Genomic DNA, 24,021 nt, shown 5'->3' with positions numbered 1-24,021 from the left:
TTGCAAGCCCCGGTACTCGTGCGATGAAAATCGTGTGCCTGATGGATTTCGATGAACGTCCCTCGAAAGCGCAAAGTAATGCTTTTTAGAATTTCCTTTCTTTTTCTTTCTCCCTCCTTCCTCCCTTTATCCGCTCTTTTTCCTTTTTTTCCCTGTTTAACTGTGTCACGATGCATTTGCATCACTGCTACATGCAATCGAGCATCGAAAACCGGAGCTGAATGCAAGATGCAACACATCGCTTGGAACACCGTTTCGAGAAATGCTTTCTCCGAAAACGAAAAATGCGGCTCAAGCGATCGATTCATACGACTTCGACGATGAAACGTGACATCGAGCAGCACTTAAAAAACGCAACTTCGAGCTCCTACGGTCTAATTGATTCTACGTAATGGAATTCCGTCGGAGATCGAACGATCGAGGCTTTGTAGTCTTTGCTCGAGTTAAAGTTCCTGTGCCCGGTTAATGAAGACTGGCCAGACAAATTAATAATGCAATCCTAAGATAAGAGCACGGCTTATGATGGCGCGTTTAAAAAGGTTAGGGTCGAGTCTTATCTGAAAAGTAGTTTTCTTTAATTACTACGAGGCAGTCTCTGGTTATTTTGTTTCGGTCCTCGTAAATGCGGCTCGATGGTAATTGGTTTAATACAATATTGTATAATTAACGATCGTTACGAGTTCAGACTTTTCCGCAACAATAAACGGGTGTTCGTTAGATCGAAAATTGTATACATCCTTAGTACTAAATCATGAATTGTAAAACGGTGGAGATTGAAGTAACTTTGTGAATAAGCGAACAGAATAAAAAAATGCCCGAAATGAATGGCGTGGGTAAATTCGACGGTATATAGATCAAGTGAAAAACTCTTGTTCTCTCGTATGTGCATTGGGTCCGTAGGTCAAGTTATCCGTGGTTGGTGCTCCAACACAAACCCATTTGTCGTAAATCAAATTTCGTCGGGAAAACTCGCCGTTCTTTCAGGTTAAGCGGGCTCCCGTATCCAAAGTTGAGACAGCCAGAGTTGATGTGTAAATTTATATACCATCTCTCTACTTTGTTCCGTCTAGCGTCGAAATTAATTTACTCTTTTTCAAACACAAACGCGTGAATCCACCTCCGTTAACGCGATCATAAAAATAGGGCATGCGAATTTTTGTCGTTTATAAATCGGGGCTAAGTGATCGACATCTAGTTTCATTAATTTTAGTTGCCCCGATTAAACGTAATAAAACTCGTCTCATTATTTATAAAAATAAAGTTCGTGCGAATTCCCATTGTTAATCTTATTTTCTACAATTTATCGTACTATCTTGATTTTCTTACGGCCATGAAGTCTCTATAATTACCGAATACGGAAACAGCGCCGTCTCTTTCACTTTCGTCGCATATGTAAGTGGGATCGCAAATTTTTTAGCCTGGCGCTGGTAATATCTGTCGGCGTTCCCCGTCGTCCGAGATTTTCTTTATAGCTGGCTTAGAATCCGTGGGCCGTGGTGCACGCTAACAAAGCCGAACGAACGAGGAAACATTTTACTGTCGAAGCCTTCCGTTACGTTCGCTCGAACGCTATCGACTCACCAGTTTCATAATTGGAAGAAAATTTCGTAACAACCGTTCTCTCTGTACTCGATGCTACGAAATTCAATTATCAACGTTCATAAATTACGAGCTTGGAATGCTGGGTAGGACTTTTATATTCTGTTTTCCTTTCCGTTCGTTCTCATTCACGTATCGTTGGATTATTTTCCTAGCAGGATGCGTACAAATATCGATAATTTTCTGCGGTATCTTTCTTAAGATTTTTCATCGTCGTTTTTCGGAACGTAAGAAAATGATCTGCCAGTTCTTACTTTCTGAGAAATGAAAGTATCTGAAACAGAATTGCGGTCGATACCATTTCCGTTCACAAAGAAATCATTGATGCGTTGCAGATGGAAAAAGTTCTAGTTGAAATCTATCCGTGCATTTCGCAGTAAAAAGCGTCGATGTTTTAGAGATAACGATACGAGTAACTGCGCGCGCGTCGGTAAATTCTTTTTACGTGGTCGCTTACGAAAGCCTGCGAACGCGCGCCATTTTCGAAATACACGTTTCACGGCGGCGCCGTGGTACATTGCTGCGTTCAATTTAAATTCATCGTGCACTCGCTCAGGCGTTATTAAAGCCGTCGGCATAAATTTCGGCAGAATTGGCGGCGGAATCTAATAAACGTCAGATGGTTATCGGCCTGATGAAATATCAAATCAAATTCGATGACTATCGCTGGCGGTGTAGCTAATGAACGTTAAGAATAACATACGAGGGTGCAAGGTAAAGAATTTCGTTCTATCCATAAACTCCTGTAACGTATAAATAGATGGAGTGTAGGAATGTATAAATGGACGACGTCAATCTTATTTTAGCGTGTAGGTACGCTCGTACTTGAAAAATCAATAAGACAGGATTTATAATCGACTACACCAATCTAACTACTTAACGCACGCGTTACCGCCAAAAAATGTGACTTCTATAAGTATATTTTGTTACAACATCCGCACATCTGTTGGTAACTCGATGAGGTAACGCGTACCATGTACCTTAGCTTCTTTGGTGAACTACGTTTACCATGTAGTGTTCGGTCGAGAAGAAGTCTTTAACGTGCATGACAAAGCAGATAGTTCACAATACTTTGTGAACCCTACTATTCTACGAATCCTATTATAGAATTTTCATCCAAGGCATTTTCCTTTAGCTCGCCTCATTGACTTTATTGGCTGCCATCACAAAAGGCTGATATTACAATTGGTTGATCGACAGATCAGCCTGTCTTCCACTTAAAACTCTTTCCCACTCTAAACTTCTTCTCGACTGTAAAATTGCATCGCTTTTATTAATATTTGCGAACATTTCATCGAGGTATTAAACACCAAGATATCGCCAAACGCGCCATCTCCAACATGTCTAGCCATCTAGACCAGAGTGCAGTCAATCCTCTTTCGGATTGGAGCGATTCTACCCTACGTAATCTCGCCTCCTTTTCATCGTCCGCGAGTTTCATTGTCACGACCGGCTGCTCTCGGCGAGTACATACACTCCCACACTGGTGAAAATGTTGCTCTCCGAGTACCTAAGTACCTACACGAGGAGAGTCGCGGCGCGATGCGACTTCTATCCTTAGCCTCCTCGTTCGGACAGACGAGGTTGCGAGGCCTCTTCGAGCAGCCGGTAGGCGCCAAGGCCGAGCATTCCTTCACCTCGCCCGATTTTTACTCTTTTCTTTATTTTCTCTCCTCTCTCGCCGCGATCTCCCGTCGATTATCCCCTCGTCTCCTTCTCCTTGCGCTTCCTCTCAAGGGGCCCGATGCCCCTTGTCCACTAACTTCTTTCTCTTTCTATCTCTCTACCTGCGGTTTTCTCATTTGTTTAGCATCTCACGCTGTCCTGTCTGTCTCCGTTTTTCTGTCGGCTCATGCAACCAGTACCTAGAAGAAGAATGGGACTCTGCGAAGTCCTTTCAAATACTGTACGCATGCTCGATACGCCTTTAGTGCCATTTCTTTTCTCTAGTTTGCTACATAACTGTCTATATTTGCTGTATCGCGTGGTTTAGGTCAGCTGAGAAGCGGATAGTTATTTTAAACATGGCGCGGTTTGAGAAGCGGCCGGACGAGCAATTTCGATGACGCGGTTATTGGCTGGTTTGGAATTTGATACAATTCGCGTCACAATAAGTTCATATCGCGTTTAATTAATTGACTAGCTCGTTATCAGATTACTTGGTAACGAGTTTGTATAACGGAGCAACGGTAACGTAACCGAGTTACAACGTTGTTAGTTACGTTAACGACTCTTAATACTTGGGTGTTTGTTGCTTCTCGCGATATATGTGCAATTTTTACAACGAGAAAGTTGTTAAAATCGATTTAAAATTGAAATGGGATCGTTTACGCGATGAAAGTGGAGTGCAATGAGAATTAAATTAGCGGTTAAGTATAAACCGCTTCGTTTACCAGGTTACTGTCTTTTCTGGCAAACGAGGCACGACCGGCAGTTATGTTATTTAAAAATGCATATGATTTCAATCGATGTTGACTTCGTCTTCGTCTATGATGTCACACACGAGTCGCTCATAACTATGCTGATTTATTCTATAAATAAAAAATGGTGCCTTCTAACTGTATCTTTGGAATTTACTTTTTTATGACTTAGTATGACTTAAGTATGACTTAGGTAACGAAAGGAAAAAATTTACAAAAATACAAGTTGGATGCTACCAATCAAAAGTTTGCAACTATTACATGTTTCTTATATTTACTTAACGAAAGATTTTGTCAAAGTAAACGATACTGTCATTGATATTTGCAGCGCTAACGTGTAGCACGTGAATGTAGGTATAAGCGCAAGTTTTTATTAGAGACCCGCGAGTTTCAAGTAGTTTTCTACCGAAACGAAGAGTTTATTTGGTTAGACTTCTCTTTTCTTTTGTAGTCGAGCCACGATCGCACTGTTTTTCCACGAATCGCATTCGCACAGTGGTCGAAACGTCCACAGAGGAATAACACGTATTTACGATGTACTTATTCCCGTGGAACACGAGAAAGCACACCACGCCCTTTTTAAGTGGCATGCCTTTCTTTTGCCAGACGCGCGCCGATGGTGTATACCAGATCCGCGATATAAACTCTTCTGAAGTGCTCCCTTCTAGCGGCGAGCGCGACAGAGAGAGGGGAACCAGCAAGGATTTTATTACGTACTCCAGCGAAAGTTCTTTCCGAGCAGTAACGAGGTGAAAATGAAAAGAATAGCGACCGCGATCGAGAGACACCGTAATAGCTGCTGCATCGACTACTTTCCTATCGTTTTCATTCGGAGAGAATATCCGATAATGCGAACAGAAAACACGTATTAATCAAACTCGCTGATGTTCCTCCTAAGAAACACGTTGACTATTGTACAGCGAACATAAACGCTTGCTCTGTGCGTTCGCGTGACGATAAACGCGCCACGATTAAACCAGCGACAGCCTGGAACGTGCGTATCTCGATCAACAAGTGTTAATCCGTTTAGAAAAAAGATTGGAACGGTTTTTGCTGTTCCGGACGCGATTAATTAACGGGACGAGGTAACGAGTTTGCGATTTTTCAACGGAAATTAAAGTTCGCCGTTGTTTCTAATGGAATGTCCGCGCGAATTAAGCCGATTCGCCACACGTGCGTGTTATCTTTGCGTATCAAACTTTTCAAATTCTTTGCAGTTTTAACGAAGTAGCGATTTAATACGTTTGCTAATATTCACGCATACGTTGTGTCCTCTTAACCTCTTAGGTACGGCTTTTGCGCGGGGTTGTTTCTCTGTACGGTAGAGTTTGACGCGAATTACGCGTAAACGATACATCACTGTAATGTGTGACGGATAATGCCGTTCTCACCCAAGCACATTGGAACGAAGTTTTTGATAACTAAATTATAATTTTTCTTAAAAATGCGATGCATATACTTTAACTTTAATAATTTACTTTAATAATTAATAATATAATTGAGTGCGATATATTTTAAAGCACAGTACAACACATAGACCCACGTTACAATTTTCACACTCATAGCGCGATAGTGTCTGTCAAATTGTTCTTAATTTTCCATTTTGAAGCGACATTTTGAGGTTGAAGATTCTAAAAAATTATAAGGATAAGGATCGGCATGTTAAAAAGAGCATCTAATAATGGTATATTTATTTTAACGAAAAGCAACAATTAATACCTGACACTGGCATGTCAAAAACAAAGCCCACATGTTGTGTGTATATTGTTAACACTGTTATAAAATGTTGTGAGGGCAAAAAAAAGTGTGAAGCAAGACAAATGAAAAAGATCAGATAGTTCAAACGGTAAGCGAATGAATCAGTAGAATGAACCACTATAGTGGCGCGTCGTAATATAACATAACATCCACGAAAATCACTATAGTGGCGTATCGTACCTAAGAGGTTAACTGTTTGAATCTCAAGTAGCGCGATCGCGCTGTTTAGATTTTGTGTCGAAAAGTCCCAGTACATTTGAACGCTACTGACGACTAACGGTATTTTGCATTTCATAGTTATCTTCTCAATAATTTTTATTGAACAAGACTTGAAATATTTATAAACTAATAGTACACATATATAATAATATAGATATATTCCATAAAGTAACAAATGTGACGAGCGCTATTGTATCGCTTGTTTCTCTTCGCAATTGATTAAAACAAGTTCGGGATTTTTCGGCCCTATTCTTTCAATGACCCGTGGGACTCAAACAGTTAATTATCTGAAACTTAGCTATCTGACTCTCGTTGGTAGGTTATAGACGCAACTGTTGCGTCTTCGCTTTTACGAATTTTAATGAAACCATTTGAAAAAACGAACAGAGCTTAAGCAATCGAAATGGAAATAGATATTAAAATAGATATGATAAACTGAAGATATCTGAAACGAAATAGATAAGTTGCTAGGAGGGAATAGTTACGATATTATTTTTCTTATTAGCGATGTTTTTCAGTCTTTTATTTTTCTACATTACTAAAACATTTAAACTAAGAATTATCACTAGATTAGACAGAGATCATTGGTCTACGTGAGACACTGTTGCAACCATGCGATTGAGGTTACATTTTGCCGCGAGAAGGTAAGCAGAAGAGAAAGAAAGAGCATAAACGAGGCATGTTCGGTCGTGAACATTGGCGTCGATTCACTTTCCCGCTTCGGCGAGCGAATTCGTTTTCTTTCCTTTTCGCTCTCGCTTTCGCGCACCGTCAGTTGCTGTACGCTGTACGGTATAGCAGGTCTGAGAGCCAGTCTGTAAATTGCTCGCTAAAAGGGCTTTTCGAAATGGACGGAAAAAGGGAACACGAACGCTCCTCTTTTTCTATCCTTCCTTCCTTTCTATTTGTCCATGCGAAACTTCACTGACATCTTTCGATCTCTTTCTTCATTTGTCGACTTTCGATCCGTTAGACTTGCATTCTGTCACTCGTTCATAGCCTCGGTCGACGAAGACAATAGAATGGACAGAAAAACGGTACTTGCATTATCGAGAAAGCAGTTAGCAACCTTCGTCGCGTAGGACAGCCGTGACGATTCAAGAAAAAGACAAAATAGCAACCTTAGTATCTCTTTGTTTCTTTCAATAATTTGTCGTCACATTCATCGCACAACCACAATATTTGAATTTGCTTACATAATTGAATTTTCCTAATCTCAAAATCATATTCTAACATAGTCTCCCTGTACACCATTATACTACAACAATACACATTACCATTCAACGCGGTCGAATCGATTCAATACGGAATAATTGTCGTTGTTAATCTGCGTTCAACCTGATGAAATCGATTCGATACAAAATGGTCGTGAATGTGTTAATTAATCGATGACGATTGCCCGATATGTCGGATCGAGTGGAAAAATAGTATTCTGAAAGCTTGATTGCAGGCCATGTGCAGAGAAGACAGAGAAGGCACAGGCGGACAGGCAGGAGGCAGGCTTGTTGCAGCGGCCTCTCCAGCCAAGGCCATTGTCCGTAGCTGAATGAGCTCTTTGTCCAGGCACATGCTGCCCCCGACGACGATGTCGGAGGTAACGCAGGCCTGGTCCAGGCTGCAACCTCGTGGAAGGGTCCACTTGCTGAACCGCGTTAAACGATCCAAACACGCTGTCTAATGTATAGCTCTGATGTATGGCCTCTCGTGCAGGGACGAGTAACAGCTGTCGCTAACCTACCTACCTTCCTACCTTTCGCCGCATTAAGGGTGCCCCTCTTAATCGCTTTGCACAGACTATCACCTGGCCTGACCTTCATATAGTCATTATCAATCCTGTTATATACTCGTTATATCGGAAATAAGCCATAGTCCTGCGATGGTCGGTTTTGTTTCCAATGACAGTTTCAGAGTCCAACTTGTTTGCGAAGTGTCGGCCAGTACCTTTCTTTGTACCGTTAATGCCGAAGAATCCTACGCGTATACCTACCTGTACTTTTAACGAAGAAGCGATATTTCACCTCTGCTTATCGATTTCCCTAATGGGCGAAAAGAATTCTAGCGTTATCGTTAAGAATGCATCGTGCAAGGAACCAGGAAACTCCGAATATAATCGCGTTCTTATTTGGAATAAAATGATAACGGACGAAATCGCGTAACGCCTTGGATTTTATCCAAATTACACGCGACGACGAGCGTTTTATTCGTATAAAGCACACGATCGTTTGTTAGTATGCTAGTTACAAAGTGCTGGAAATTATCCAAAACTAATTCGAAGTAGCACGCTATACCCCCGTGAACGGGGTGAGATCATAGATCGAGGTCTGGATTGTATTATCGTTGCGAAATTATCTGGTTATTAGAAACGTTCGCGGTGTGTGCGAACGATTTAACCCGTCTATGGGACATCGATATCGAGAATAGACGAGCCCGCCATTCCGGTCAATGTTCATTCGAACGTATTTCTCCACGTGTTACGTAATTTTCGACCGGGATAGAGCCTCGTATCTCTCGGTGTCCGCTAATCTGTCTTAGTCACGCTCGATTCGAGAACCGAGCGTGAATTATCGTTTGGAAATTGCTGGATTGCTTGGTACGTGACAATTTTTGTTTCCACATAATACGAACCCTCAGAAGCTACTGTAAATAGAGAATTAAACATTAGTAAGGACAAGTCAATTTCAATTAAATCGGTTTCGGTTTCGATCCTTTCAAACGTAAATACAATGTAATTTATTTTTAATGAAGATGAGTGAAGATATAGGAAATTCTAAATAAAGAAAGTGTCGCGTTCAAGAGATTGGTAATTCCGAACGACGGATTAACTGATTCTCCTCCATGTAACTGATTAAAGCGAGTTTACGGAGGAAGTGAATATGAATGACGTGGGTCTACGCGATACGCATTGCTTGATTGACATTCATTGACTAGCTTTCTCTTTCCTTATCAAATCGCCCTTATTGGATCCGTAGATCGAGAAATGTCTGTCTTTTGTGAGGTCTAATGCATCTAACGTATCGACATATTCCAACGAAAATTAAAATTGTCCCGCCTGCTCGAGACTGTATAGAAATGTTGGAGTGACGTGAATGATGCATACTCGCTCAGCAAGAATTATGCAGCAAAAAAATTTCAACAGCAGACCGAATCTCCCATAACGAAACGGAATAGAATATCGAAACTCTGGAACTTTGTAACGAGAAGCGCGAAAAACGAGGGGATATTACTGTTTTTGTGTATACGCGGAGCATAGTTGAAAGTGTCGAGAATTTTCATCGAAGCATCGTTTCACGGTACAGCTCTTTATAATCTCGTAGTGGAACGTGCAACAGCTGCCTACCTACGTTGGACTAGCTACCATCGGACATCAAAAGAGGGTTGCTCGCTTCTCGCTTTCTACAAACTACCACACACCTGGCGTGCCAGCTACGCGGTCCTCTTCCGCATGGATACAGCGTGTACGCTTCTTTCGCGTGGAAAAAGTTGGCCTATATCTTGAAAAAAATATTATTTCCTTCTAGCCAGGTCATACGTCAACTTATAAAACCTGATATCTTAGCATTCTTCGCTCGTAAAATTATACTTCTTTTCTTTTCTACTGTGCAACAAGCTGGATTCCACGATGTAACAGAATAGATGCGTTAAGTTTACATTTAGTTGAACGTAAGTTCGAAAGGAGAAATTATTTATTGGTATTTGAGAAAATAATTCGAACGCGATACAAGGTTTTCTATTCCGTAATCTTTAGCCGTGGTAAACGCATGGTAAAATAATCGTGACCCTTTTCTTCCATTATAGCGAGTATTTCCTCTGGGCTAGGTGGCGCAGTTTCGTCCTCGCCGATTTGATCGGTTTCATTTCCGTCCGCGTCCAGCATAGGCTCGTTTCTCATTAACCGGTACCGATTGTCCAAGTGAATCGCTGGCTTCAACTTGTGCCGTTTGATTATCTGAAAACGAAGGAACCATGTTAAACGTTATACTATGTAGGCGTCACTTTGTGACAACGTATATGTAAGACTATGGTTACGATGAATGCGTGTTCTGATCCTATGAACTGCTGTTCTGACGAACGAAACACCCAGAGATCAAAATGTATGCATACATGCGTAAGAATCTATACGGAGTGTCGGAAGATACGTGAGGATGTTTATAGAGACTGTAGACATCAAAGCGGTGTAAAAGGTTCGCGTATAAAAATGTCCTTGAGCCGACGTATCTTTCTCTTTATTTTGTACTTTACTTACTCACGCTTCGTCTTTCACATTCTGTTAACGCAACAACCGAAATCCTATCCATATTCTATGTCACTTATTTAGATTTTTATCTCAAAGTAAAATGAAATAGTATACAACTTGAAAAATGACATCGTAGTTCAATTCCTTTCATCGTTTTATCTACAAACATTTTCTACATATTCTTTGATATTCTCTATGCATATTTATTTTGTTTCGATATATTCATCGAAATAACTGATCGTCAGAACACTCTTTTGCTATAACCGTAGTCTAAAATACATGCCCGACGATCGTTGTTAAAAAGAAGGGAGAAAGCGATAGAACTAAGGAAGAGGAGATGCACGAAGCAACAGAGTGGACGGTTATCCAAACATCTCTCGTGCAATGAAACGACAGCAAAGTGTCAGGAATAAGTGTAGTAGTTGACCAAGTTGGTCTCGATATTCGGGATGATACAAAGGAAAGAAGCTTTCGCGGATATGCCAGCCTTCATCCAGCGATGTAAGAGTTTTTCGGTAGAGATGTCTCGACTGCGCAGCAACTATCGGATAGAAGTCAACGTCAAACAGCAACGTCGCTGAAAATCCATACTGCGTCGCTCGCAATAAGCTGCTTACTCCGTGCCATCGCCCCTCTGTAAACCCTCAGCCCCAGTCCCGTTAGGAACTTTGTCGTTGCCATTGTCAATATTAAACCAAGCCCTGTGTTTCTCGCCGTTCTGCTGTACAACGCGCTTCTCGAATAATCACCCAGCCTGCATGATTGTTTCATGCTCGCTGGAAAAATGCTCGAGTCGCCAGAACTGCGCGAAAGACGGTGCAACTTTCTATCACCAGGAAATTGTGTATGTCTTTTAAATTCATTTGCGGTCAATATCACCGAGGGAATATTTTTAGTAAATTCGACGGTATTATATCATGGTGTAAAGATAGATAAGAAAGGAAAAGAATTTTATTTCAGAAAGTATGGCTTTTGATATCGACCGCAGAAGTAGTATCGTTCGCGGTGCAACGATATTGAAATGAAAGGTCCAGTTGTTCTTCGTATTGATCGACGCTCGATTCGCGATTCTAATGATCGTAGATCTCGTAGGGTGACGCGACACCGTCTGCGTGGCGGCAATTATAATTACAAGTGCGCGTCCGTAGTCGTCTAGCCTTAATTAATTCCAGTTTCATTCCTCTGCTGAAGCACACATTGAAAATTCAACAGCCATCCTGACAATTTTTCTCGACGACGAGGAAACGGGGAAAGCCTGAAGGAATCATTTTTGCCATTGCTCGAATTCGAAAATCTGTTGCTTTGTTTAGAACGACGCGAGAGGATGCGAAGGTAATATAGCGATTTTGAAGAATTTCGACGATCCGACGAAGCGAGGATTACGCCCTCGATGCTGCTGTTCTTTGCTGAGGCTTGAATGCGGCAGGGTCGAAGAATGCCAAATAATGGCGGCGCCATCGTTCGAATTGCGGCGTAGGAGGGGACTTCGTGAATTAATCCGCCACCAAACGAGTCGCCTTTTACCTTTGGGACAAGTGATTTTCGACAAATTATGTAACCATCTCTCTATTTGTCGTGCCTCTAAATAATGATCTTCAAATTACAGAAACGACTCTTTCATTTATCACACAAAGTTTCATTGTACGTTGCAACGATGGAAATTAGGATAAAGAATTAATTAATGGAAACACGCGCACAGAGATGCGATTAAGGTCTGATGTTACAATGTGAACCGTTTAATTTTAATTCAACGCAAACTGGACTGGCAAATCGCAAATTAGACGCGACTAATTCAGAAGACTAATGCGTAGAATTTCAGTTGAAATTCTACGTGTTCTCCACGAGGAATTATGCCATAAAACGCGAGTTCGGAGCGTGAAAAAACATTACCGGTGAAAACTAAATCGTGCGACGTTACGACAAGTTTAATTATGCTCGTTGCACTGTGCTCGATTTTAAAACGATTATTTGCGCATCTCATGCCGCGAGAAAGTATACCAACAAATGGTGATTGATCGTTATTGTTAGCAGGTTGTACACGTATGTAACTTGAATCTATTCCAAATGCATTTTGAATATCGCTGAAACTGCAAACAATGGCTGTTCCATCGTGTTCTACCTAAAAACTTTCTTTGCCTATCGTTGGCTGCGTTTTTCAAACTTTCGTTATCGAAAAACCGTAATTCGTTAAAAATCTATGTGGAACCATGTCGAAAGCGGTGATCTAATGAAACGATACATCGTACTCGCGATACAGTTGGCGACCGATCGATTGATCGGCCGCGTACTGACTTTGCTGCCGATTAAGCGGTGAAAAAAGTTTGTGTGAAAACATAAGAGATTTCGAGTGGAGCGGAAAGAGGAAGGAGAGACAGGAGGGGGAAGAGAGAGAGAGAGAAAGCAGTGCTTTGTGCAACCTGAAAATCAAATTATCTCGTTAGAAGCCGCAAAGCGGAGATTCCAAAGAGAGAGGAAACCTTTGGAAACTACCCTCGTAAGCCAAATGCCTGACCCGAATTCACAGGTCTTCCTCGCTCGTTTACTATGCATCCTTTTTTCCTTCCTTTTTCTTCTATGGCTTCCAAAGCGCGTGATATTCTAAATTGTTCGAACACCTGCGTCCGCCGATTCGTCCGTAAACAGAGAAACCTTGCTCGGCATTGTTACGAACAGCGGAATATTAGGCGAAATACGAACGAAAAGCTAATCAGATTGCGGATGTTTGTGCATACGTGGAAAAATCGAACGTAGAAAATGTACTTAATACGCAGGATTGTACGGAATGTCCAGAGTACAGCGTGTTAATTATAATATTTGGATTCAATGTCTCTAGTGGAAACGTCATGATAATCTGAATCTGCGTGGATATTCACAGTTTATTAATCGCTATTCTAATAACATACTTCAATCCCGTTTTCCAACTACGTCGGAGAATATACTTGCTTCAGCAGAGAAGATCGGTCAATTCGAATTGCGAAATGGAAAGGTATAGATCGTCTAAGAGAGAGAGAGAGAGATTAATTAAAGTTCCGAATTTTTACAATTAAGTTCTCGAACTATGCACGTGGTCGTACTCGAGAAATTATTATGTATACGCTGTACCCGCATTCTGCTTGCACCGTGTTTCTAAATTATCAAGAAAAGCGGTGAAAATTAAAAGATGTAACCTTCTGGGGCATTTCGGTCGCGTTCCGTAGACTTACTGTCTACCCGTACGGTGTATTGATCTTAGGGGGGTGATTTTTAAGACGAGTTTCCCGACGACCGGCACAGATGGCGCCACCCTACGGATGGCACTCTCTTCGCCGAACATCGTTCTCGCCCTCGAAAAATTCTCTCATCGATCCGATCGCGTTTTTCTTATCATTTTTATTCGCGTATTCCATTTCTAAGAGAATATTTCTTCTATAGCCTCAACAAAATTTTCTGCCTCGTTCGTTTTTGTATGCTTTCAAAGCAGACAATATCACGAAATTTCATTGAAATTGTCGCGTCTACGGAATCTGGATCGGTTCGTTATAATTTCGAAGAACACAACAGCCGTAGAATACTCGCTGCTGCAGTTGAGGGGAAAACGCAGGAACGCGTTTCGAAGGAAGGAAGGTTGTAACAATTCTATCAGCTTGCTAGAGAGAGGATCAATAGTCAGGATGGCGAGAGAAATTTCTGCCGTCGTATCAGTAGTTGGCAGAGACGCGCGATACAATTTAACCAAGATATGACCGTCTTTAAAGAACGAAGATACGTATCACGTTAATTTTTGTCCACGGAGATAGCGCACGTACTTGTTCTCTGATGCGCGATAGACACGAAAGGAGATTCGGAAGGTAAAGGAATTCCGAATCGAATTAAAATTTCCATTTGAAACGAGTATAGACGAAGACGAGCAAACAAGAAGTTGTCGTAGCGCGTCGGCGACACTCGATAAAACGACGTCGTCGTTTCTTTTCTCACCTCGTAGAAAGGGAAACACGGGTGAAGAAGGAACGAAACTGTGATGCAACGCGGGAGAATAAGAGCTCCGGATACTCGTCGATCAATCGCTTCCTCTTTCATCCCCTCTAGAAATACAAACTCGTTCTTTAATCCGGGCACTCAATTTTTATATTTCTTTCCACGTCATTTGTGATCCCCGTTTTCCGAATACTTTTATTTCGAAATTCACGCAGAATTGTTCGACATTAAGGCTATAGTTCGCTTGGAGCTAAATTTACCTATACGCCTTTAGTGCACCTACACGAAGATTGACCAATAAGGAAGAAGAACGACTGAAAGAAAGTTTAGAAAGTAACGAGACGAAGTTCAACCCTGCGTTGCTATTGTTCGGTTTTAGAAAACGAAAATTAGTTACGAGTCTGGCTGTATTTACTTTAAAGCACCCAGTTTTCAGCTAGTATATATATTTCGCGCGATAAATGTGATCGATGGAAACTGAGCTCTTGAAATTAGCGCAGAGCATCCTAAAATCAAGTACGAACTATTATCCGGAAGCGTTGTGCGTTAACTGTAACAGAACGATACGTACTCCAGCGTTAAAGAAGAAAATCAAAACTGCTATACAGCGTACGGAAATAAATTTAGAAGGTGCAAATAGAAAAAAGAAGAAAAGAAGAGACACGTGTGCTATGTGGAAGCACGTTGATCCGAAACGCGATGGTAGCCGATTATGTCGCGGGTACACGGCACACGGCACAGCGAGGTTATTGACCAGGAAGATAGGTTCGTTGGGGGTGGCCTTCGAGGGGAGGTGTCGGCTGTGGCGGTGGGGGAGACGGTGGCTCGAGCCGGGGGTAGAAATGGAGTTTGCTGGCTGGTCTCTCAAGAGCAGCCACCGGAGGGTGGGAGTCGCGAACGGCTCGGGAGGGGAGTTTTGCAACAGATCTACAATACTGCGCTCGCTCGCAGTCCTTTTGCATGCCGGTTCGTTCACCACCGCAGCGTTTCCATGCACGTGGAACGTACGCTCCACGGCTTCTTGGAAGGTGGAACGCGACGAGGGAACGAGAACGTTTCACCCTGGAACACGAGGGATGAGACGACGCTGGCTAGTGGGTTTGACTCTAAAGAGTCAGATGAGACGATTCTGCAGGTGGTTCTCAAATCGTCGTCAACTCGTCGATGTAGCTGTCGCGCACGCGATGGATCTACCTCTCGCTTCTCTTCGTTTTTCTTCGATTCTCTGAGACTTGGAATTATACTGTACGAGAGAGAGAGAGAGAGAGAGAGAGAGATTTCTCAAGTAGAGGCTAGGATCGCATTGGAAGCGGCGATGCGAGCGAAGAACGTATTGGAACTCGATTTGGATCTAAGAATCGATTCCGTTGAATGCCGCAGGAAATATCAACGTCGAGACACGCGGCTGGCGCGTTCGAAAGGCTGCTCGTTAATTCGCGGCGCGCGCCTACACGTGCTGCAGCTCGTTAAGACGATGCAACGACCGCGTAACGTATGCTCGTTAATTCGCGACAGAAGGAGCACGTTTCTCACGAGGAAGATACGGCTGCCAGACGATGCTCGCGAACTCAACCGATTGCAGCAAAGAAGTGCCAGTTTAACGCAGTGTCGGACTTGAGACTCGTCGTTGAGATCTGTGTGGTAAATGTTCTAGGATTTATCGACTGCTTTTTTAATCGGTTTCGTTTGAAAAACAAAGCGGGAAACATTGCATATGAATGAAACGAGAAACATGAGTCGAGCATTTAATTTACGAGGTGTTAGGTAACTTGATTTTGCATATTGGAAATTATCGTAGTTAGGACATTAAAAAATTACTACAGTTGTCTTTGAAATTGCAATAAATCGTTTTCATTAGACAGACTTCAACAATTTGATTTGAATAATTGAATAATCTTAAAGTAAAAATCTACATATTTCACTGCTTGTATTTCGATGACGTACACTTAGACAACAACAACGACACGGTCGACAGATCGAATCGATGATGTTGAGGATATAAGATTATCCTCAGTTTACGATACGGATAATGTATCTGCTATTTTTGAGAAGTTGGAATTTCCAACATTGCAAGTTATAAAATTTACAACTCGGATCACGTCTACAGCTTAATTAGCATCCTATGCGCTAGAAGGGTCCGCTCAATAGCAAACGACGCGTCATAAACTCCGACAAAAAATTCATCGATTAAACGAGAATTACTATAAATACATTTTCGCTTATCGATCTCTCGCGTTTAAAACGATTAGAATCTCGCTGCGCTAAGGATTGTCGTTTAATTAATTAAGTCGTGTCGCCGATATTTTCGATTAATTCAACCAAGTGCCCGATCTTGCGGAATAAATAGCTGCCACTCGTCCCTACAGATTCTTGACTTTCTTTACATTTTTATCGCATTTGTCTCTCTCTCTCTCTCTCTCTCTGCTTTTTTCTCTTTTCTCGTTCCGGGATGCCAATTAATTGATTCCATCCACGGGATGCCAAACAGCAGACAGCAAACAATTCCACAACAGACACGATGTAGCTCCCATTTCTTGAACGATTTAATTGCAAACAATAGCTTTCAGACAAATACCGTCCGCGCAACGTCGTTTTAAGGGAACGTGTTTATTTAACATTTATAGCATACCAAAGAGTCGATAGAATGACACGATATCAGAGATCTCATTGTATAAATACAACATTCGACCATTGGCAGAAACGTTTTTCAAGCAAACGTTTCCATTTTTAATAAAAGTACGCGAGCGAGCAAGTAAATAGTAAAACGACTTTGACCGTATCGCAGCATTCCGAATAAATGATTCAAAGTCAGATAAAAATCGATGATTTATGCGATTTTATTTCTGATTTTCGTATCGTTTATTATTACTTGCGGCATTGGTAGAACAGACAGACAGGATCTCCTTTGCTTCCTCCCTTGCCTTTATTCCGGTTTACTGCAGTTACGCCTACGAAATTGTCGTGGGCCGAGAAGACGTGGGTTTGCACGCGCATTGTTCGATATCCTCGATTTATCAAGAGACAACAGAGGAAAGCAACGATTGTGTCGATACCACCGACCTTGATTTTGCAGGAAGCAATTTTATAAGTCTCCTTTATATGTCTCTATTCGCAGATAAAATCTCTGTTCCTGCATCAAAATCGAGACATTTCTCATTTGGTTGAGACGTTGAATACTAATCGTAATGATAATCCGATACCATACTGAATATTACTGAATATTACTGATTCCATACTGAATATTAATCGCAGTGAGACTGAGAGATTTAGAAAAAGCAAAGTTGATCGGTCTGGCTTCTAAGAGGTTTAATTGTTATTCGCGCATCCGAGACCAAGAAGCTGCGCAACACTTGGCATCTTCGTGACCGAGTAACTGCTATGAATACCGCCCTTAATCTGCTTTAGCATTACTCCTTTTTTGCATACCGTTGCTCTCTCTCTCTCTCTCTCTCTCTTTTTCTCTACTTCTTCTTCTTCTTCTTCTTCTTCTTCTTCTTCTTCTTCTTCTTCTTCTTCTTCTTCTTCTCTTTATTCGCCACTATACATAAGGTGGCCATTTTCAAGAGACATCAGCAGGCCCTCGTGCCTCTCTCGAGGCAGTCCTCTCAACCTTGAAGCAACAGGGTCATCCAGAGCCCTCTCAAGTTTTCCGCTTTTTTCCCCACTTTTCTATCGTTTCTCGATTTAATCCGCGTATCAATTCGTCAACGTCGGAGAAAAGCGTGGGAAACGAGCAAACGGATCTGCTCGTTGTCAACGAATTTTTAGTTTTCTATTTCGTCGATTAACAATTCACTAAACAATTTTTTAAACGACTTTTTAAACAATTTAAACAACGATTAATTTGGAGACGAACGTAATAAATATTCTTAGTCGTTTGTATTATATTATTTATTCTCGTATTATATTTTATTTATGGGATTTTCACGAGTAGATTTGTTACGATATTACGCGACACGTTTGATTAATCTGTGGACGAGCGTGTGCAAACTGTGCCGACTAGAATACTGGCAATTATTAAACGTCCCGATTATCTTCGCGTGTAAATATTAGTGAGAACGTTACATGCAAATCGGCAATCTAAAAGGGAAATAATGATAGTAACGCTAAAATTACAGACGATTAACGTATAAAAGTTGCATCAAAGGTACTAGAAATTACCGATCAAAAGTTTGTAAATCAGTAGGCATTTCATGAAACAATCTTTTTATCGTAGAATAATTTCTATTCAAAAATCGACGTTAATTTTGAATCGACAGTAGAATCGCAAGTTCTAAATTTAGCACAGCTACAATTGGAAAACTAATTACAAATTTTTCATCGGTTGTAAGAAACAAGCTCCGTGGCAGATCGGTAAAGCTATGAAAAATAAAATTCCTATGCAAAATTGCGAAATAATCGTTTCAACTGCTCTGGTAGTTCTAGCGTTAAATATCATAATCCTCGTGTCCCGATTAAACATGTGTCTAAATGAGCTGCTCGTTTAATGTAACACGACCGCGTAAAACCGTTTACACACGTACATACATATTATGACCTTAAAAGAAGAAGTACATATGTATGTATCGCGTTTGAGTTGAAATTAGCGTGGGCTTGGATTTAAAAAGAGCCGACAAATAAACCGATTCCTCGATCGATAGCGTATGCACCCTCTTTCCTCATAGGTTAAATAATATAGGTTAGTTCGCAATGGGAGCTGGCGTTGCAATTAATCATAGCGATCGACTAGCTGCAGAATTGCGTTTATTTGTGTATAACTGTATAGTAACAGCAATCTAACGAGATCACAAGCTATACGGGTTATAATCGCTGTCTGTAGATCGTGTATACGTAACATATACATATCTCACACATTTATATATGTATATAAATATCGCTTGTAGTTGAAATATTCATTTTGACCTGCGAGAGCCCTTACTGGTAATTTAGTGCGACGAGACTATTGATATATCTGGTAGTGCGGCAGATTTGTCATAGAAACTATATTTTGTCGCTTCTCTCTCTTTTTCTACATATATATATTTATATATATACACGCACATATACATAAACTAGAGCGATTGTCCTTTTTATTTTTCGATTTCATTAATTCTCAGTGTCATATATCGAGTAGTGTTTTCTTAGTATCTATATATCTATATATCGATGTAATTACTATATTGTTACTATTACTCGTCGTTAGATTTTTATCATTCATCTCTATTTTTTCTAACACCGCTCTCCACCAGAAAAGAAAAGAAAAGAAAAAAAAGAAAAAAGGAATGTTTCTTGTCTTATATAAATTTTGTAATTGTCGTGTCACCGATATATAATCATAGATCACCATATATCGTTGAGATCGCTAAGATCGAGCAACTCTTCCCGATCCCCTTGGTTAGTAGGCATATTATAACATTAGTGTTGTACGAGCAGTCGAACGATCTTGCTGTGTCCACAAACGGTTCGAGAGATCGCGTAATAGTCAGAAACGAGTTTAAATGACGAAATACCCTTCTCTCGACCGAGTTTGTTCTCTTCCTAACCGTTTTGTCCAATCGTGTCTTCAGCCTCCCCTTGATATCTCTTTCCTTCCACAGTACCCATTTTCTGTTTTTCTTTTTTCTCGAGTCTCTATTCACACTGTCTTTCGCAACGAAAACAAGCATCGACGATTTTCGCAGGCTTTCCACGATTCTTCTCGGGGAAGAGGATCAGAGGAAAGAGGGGAAAATGAGTTAGAGAGACAGACAAAGGCGCAGAGCAGCGACGGGCCGGGCTACACACGAGGCCGAGCACGAGCCTTTTCACCCGAGAACCCCTGTTCCGTCTCTCTTTTTTTCAAGGATGCAGGTACGAATCCTGTTCGCCGGTCCTGGTGAACCGACGTTGGACCACCAGGTGCGAACACGAACGACGGACCAACGGTGACCGGGACCCGGTGCTGTATTGTCTCTCGTGAGTCCCTACTTACCGAAAACTCTCTGATCAATGATCAGGTAAAGAGAGAAAGGCAAACGGAAAGGGCTGCGGACCGTCCATAGCAGTATACACCGTGTTGTTACTTGCTACACTTGCCTGTAGCGATGGGATCTCAAAACACCTCGAATCGCATCGCATCTGCATATGCTACGTTTGAAGAAACGTGGAACTTTGAACACGAATCGAAGCATACGATCTCTTGAAAATCTCGATAAGTCTTGGAATTCCTGGATGTCTCGAATATGTTGGAATATCTTGATAGTTTGCAGAATTTCGGTAGTTTTTGCATTAGCTTGGTAAGTATTCGATGTTTTTCTGGCGTCTTCAATCGATACTTTTGTCCAAATAGTGCATCAACATGAGGTGTTGACGAAGGTTTGGAACGTTCGACTTGTCATAAACACGTTTATTTATGTTATTCGTCTTTATAATTTCCGCTACTCTAAAGCTACACTTAAGACCTTGAAGACAGAAGAAGATCGAGACTTCCAAGACGAAGAGTTGCAAATATTCGAATCATGTTCGAAATTCTTCGAATATTCGTAGTCTTGTATAACGCCCATCGCTACTTCCTGCCGGCTTTGCTTTCTCGATTCGTTCGTTGCTTTGCCGTGCAGCAATTTTAGATTCTTGGTTAGAAAAACCGCGAATTTGCTCGATATGCGAACTTTTACTCAGCAAAAACAGCGTACTACGTATGTACAATAATATGAACGATACGAGACGATCGATTCTCTCGTATACTCCCTTTTTCCTTTCTCTCTCTCTCTCTCTCTCTCTCTCACCCTTTTCTTTGCCTTTTTTCTCTCTCTTTCTCTCCTCTTTTGCTCTCCTCTTTTGCAATTCTTGCTCTCCGTTGCTCGCACAATGCACCAGCAAGCTATCTCGCTTTCTTTCTTTCTCCATTATCGCGCACCCAAGTAGAATAATCGTTAAGCAAAGCAGCCAGAAGCGTGCGTTGAAATACAAGACGAGGAAAAGGTGATACCTCGTCCTGGACCGACCTAGATTGCTAGACACCGTTAGACGTATCCAACATCGAAACCAGCTGATAACTCGGGTCAACGCATCGTCTCTGTTCACCTTTCACTCTGCGATAGATAGCGAACTTCTCTACCGCTTATTCGTGCTACAGCCGACAGCTATTATCCGATTGTATCCGTAATAAACGAACGCGATCAATCACGATCGTTTAAGCTTCATTTTGTTTCTTTTATGGTAGACGTCCGTTCTATATAATACAGTTAAATCAATCTTTGTCGTTTTAGTTGGCACGCTGTTCGGCCGCGATTAGTAGATATAAAATCGTTGAAAACGAGAGAGCGTACAAGCGGAGCGCAAAGTAAGAAGCTCGATCAGTTATCGAGACGCGAGTAGAGGAAACAGAAGAAGGTCGATCAAGACGAGTATTAATCGGTTGATCGACCAGTTTTGGTAACCGATTTAAATTGCTAGAACCGGTTGTTTATCGGTAAATCTATTAGATGCTAGTCAACGTTACAGATGATTGGCGCCACTCTAATTTCTCTCGATTATGGCCAGGGGTGTGTGGTTACGGACAGAAAAGATTCAGTTAAATCTGTTTCGACGAAACTCGTTACGCAACTAAATTGCACACGCCAACTTTACACACTCGAGTTAAGAATACTAATTGTTGTCCGTTTGTTTCTTCTTTGCTTTCTTTCTTAAGAATATACGTATATTTTTAAGATAATCGTTAATTTTCTGTCTTTTCGAAGCTAATTTAAAAGTCACGATGACGATTGCTGGCCGAGGCTGCGCTGAGAGTTTCCTCTCGGAGGGAACGAAAGATTTCAAGTGAATTTGAAAAGTCGGAAAAACACAGGGGTTGGACGATCGTGAGTGAATATTGGGTAGGGAGATGGTCGCGATAGCGCGTCGTGTTCCATAGTCGAGAAAAGTGCTGGTTGAAGACGAGTGATTGAGCAGAACCTCTGTACACGTCACGCCGCATCGCATCGGAAATGAGTCCTTTTCGATCTTACGAAAGATGCCGAACGAAATCCTGCATGCGAAGTAGCCTCGACACGACATAGACGATTCTTTGTACGATAAGTGAGTTTTGTGATTAACGAACTTTCTCGAACGCATGGAAGAGGAGTCTGTTATAAACGGTACGTATGTATGTTACGACTCGTGTAACGCGTAATGGCGCAAATGCGATTCTCTTGTCGAGGGCAATGTCTAATCAGACAGTTCCTCGATACACATCGTTTATGGACGATGAGAGAATCAATTATCTGGATTAGTTAATTACTTATCTGGAAATTGATAGAAATTGCTTTTAATATTTTTGCTGTATCGAAAACTGACCATTGCGTGAATCTGGCTCTTTCTATATGCTGAAAATTTGGTTTTATAATTCTTTTTGTAAAAGAGATCATCGTTAAAAGTTTGTAATTGATTTATAATGGTAACTTTAGCGAAAAAATCGACATAATATGCTTGAAGAAGAAGATAAGAAAAGGCAGGATTAATAAATTAGTGGTCGTGTTCGTGATCTTGGAATAGAGCATCATAGAGAAATATTTTCGATGGCAGTATTTAAATATGCAAATCGAAGTATCCTTATTTCCTACTTCGCGTAGAGGATGCGTATGTAGTTCCGTTTTGAATGAGCTGTGGTAGAAACGAGAACTACGTTTCAAACGCTTGCTTACTCGGTAAATCGAAATAGGAGAGACGTCGGTAATGCAATACGTTTTGAGCATTGTAGAAATCGTCTTTACCGACTACCACAAAGGTTTCTACCGTCTTTCTATTCTACCTTTCGCTACGATATAGCGGCCTGCAAGGTACGTACGTCAGAATCGATCACTGTTATTCATTCTAATTCTTGATCCTCTTTTTTACATGAATATTTTTGTATACGTAAATAGATTATCTCTTGTTCTACATTCTTCTTTCCTTTTCTTTATCTTCTCACATGTTCAATATTTGACAATTCTTTTTGTACGTACTTTAATGATATATACCTATTTGAATCTATAATTGCAAGGACATCATCCGAAGCGAATGTTCTCTCTTGCAGAGGCAAACAAGTGTTTTTAATATCGCATTCCCGTTTGAAACACTTCGTTATCATTTTTCTCTAGCGTCGTTTCTGTAATTTCATTCTACGGAGCATAGGCTAATTGATATTTACGAATTCCAGTATGATCAATTTCCGTGATCACGAGTTTTTACGTTCCGGCGAGTTTATTTCGGTCGATTATGGAGGAAAAAGGATTGGTATAGCAGTTTTCGCGATATGATATCGTGGTAAGGTGATTAATTAAATACAAACAGGACCACGCCCGCCTCAAACAGACGAGAAAACGCGATAGCCCGATTGCACGAAACGGCGACCCTCTAGACTACGCGTTCTTTAACAACGAGTTACACGTTCTGCGTCCTTTTCCTGCGATACTTTATTACTACCGGAATACTCTACTCCGATCGCGACGAAAGCTTCTTCATAATTGGACTGGCTGGGTGCGGATGAATAGCCATCAAGTAACAGTCCAATTTTACACACAACCTTACACAAATCCACCGGGTAACACGCAGGTTACGTAAAATATGAGAAAAAGGAAGAAACGATACGTTCTTGAAACGGATATCGATCTATCTTGAATTTTAACGTTTCAAGAAAATCTCTACCAAAGGAAAGAAAGACATTAAAATTATAAAGAAAGAAACAGACTTCGTTATAACGTATGAAGATGGAGGATTAATTGCATCGACGAATGACGAGAGACATATGAGAGAAAGAATGTTCGGAGGAAGCGTGATTTCCAGCTTTTCTTTCCTTCCTCGCGATAGTTGGAGCATGTTGGAAGCACACGAAGTTTCCAGTACGACGAACGGAAACTCGCG

General features: G+C 41.2%; 1 protein-coding gene across 9 annotated transcripts in view; it reads left to right on the top strand.

Annotated features, from left to right (window-relative positions):
- Positions 1-24,021, top strand: part of LOC117215819 (RNA-binding protein Musashi homolog 2) — a 123,381-nt gene that overhangs the window by 80,204 nt on the left and 19,156 nt on the right. For 2 of the 9 annotated variants that reach the window (XM_033462308.1, XM_033462309.1), the window contains one exon: positions 19,845-20,118. The exons of 6 other annotated variants lie outside the window; for them this stretch is intronic. The gene's annotated coding sequence lies outside the window, so the exon portion shown is untranslated. The remainder of the gene's footprint in view (positions 1-19,844; positions 20,119-24,021) is intronic. One more of the 9 variants, XM_033462310.1, reaches the window with a different exon arrangement.

The sequence above is a fragment of the Bombus bifarius genome, unplaced genomic scaffold (assembly GCF_011952205.1).
Source record: "Bombus bifarius isolate JDL3187 unplaced genomic scaffold, Bbif_JDL3187 scf7180000009825, whole genome shotgun sequence".
Taxonomy (NCBI): Eukaryota; Metazoa; Arthropoda; class Insecta; order Hymenoptera; family Apidae; genus Bombus; species Bombus bifarius.
The sequence above is the reverse complement of the archived record's forward strand: the minus strand, read 5'-3'. Positions and strand labels throughout refer to the sequence as shown.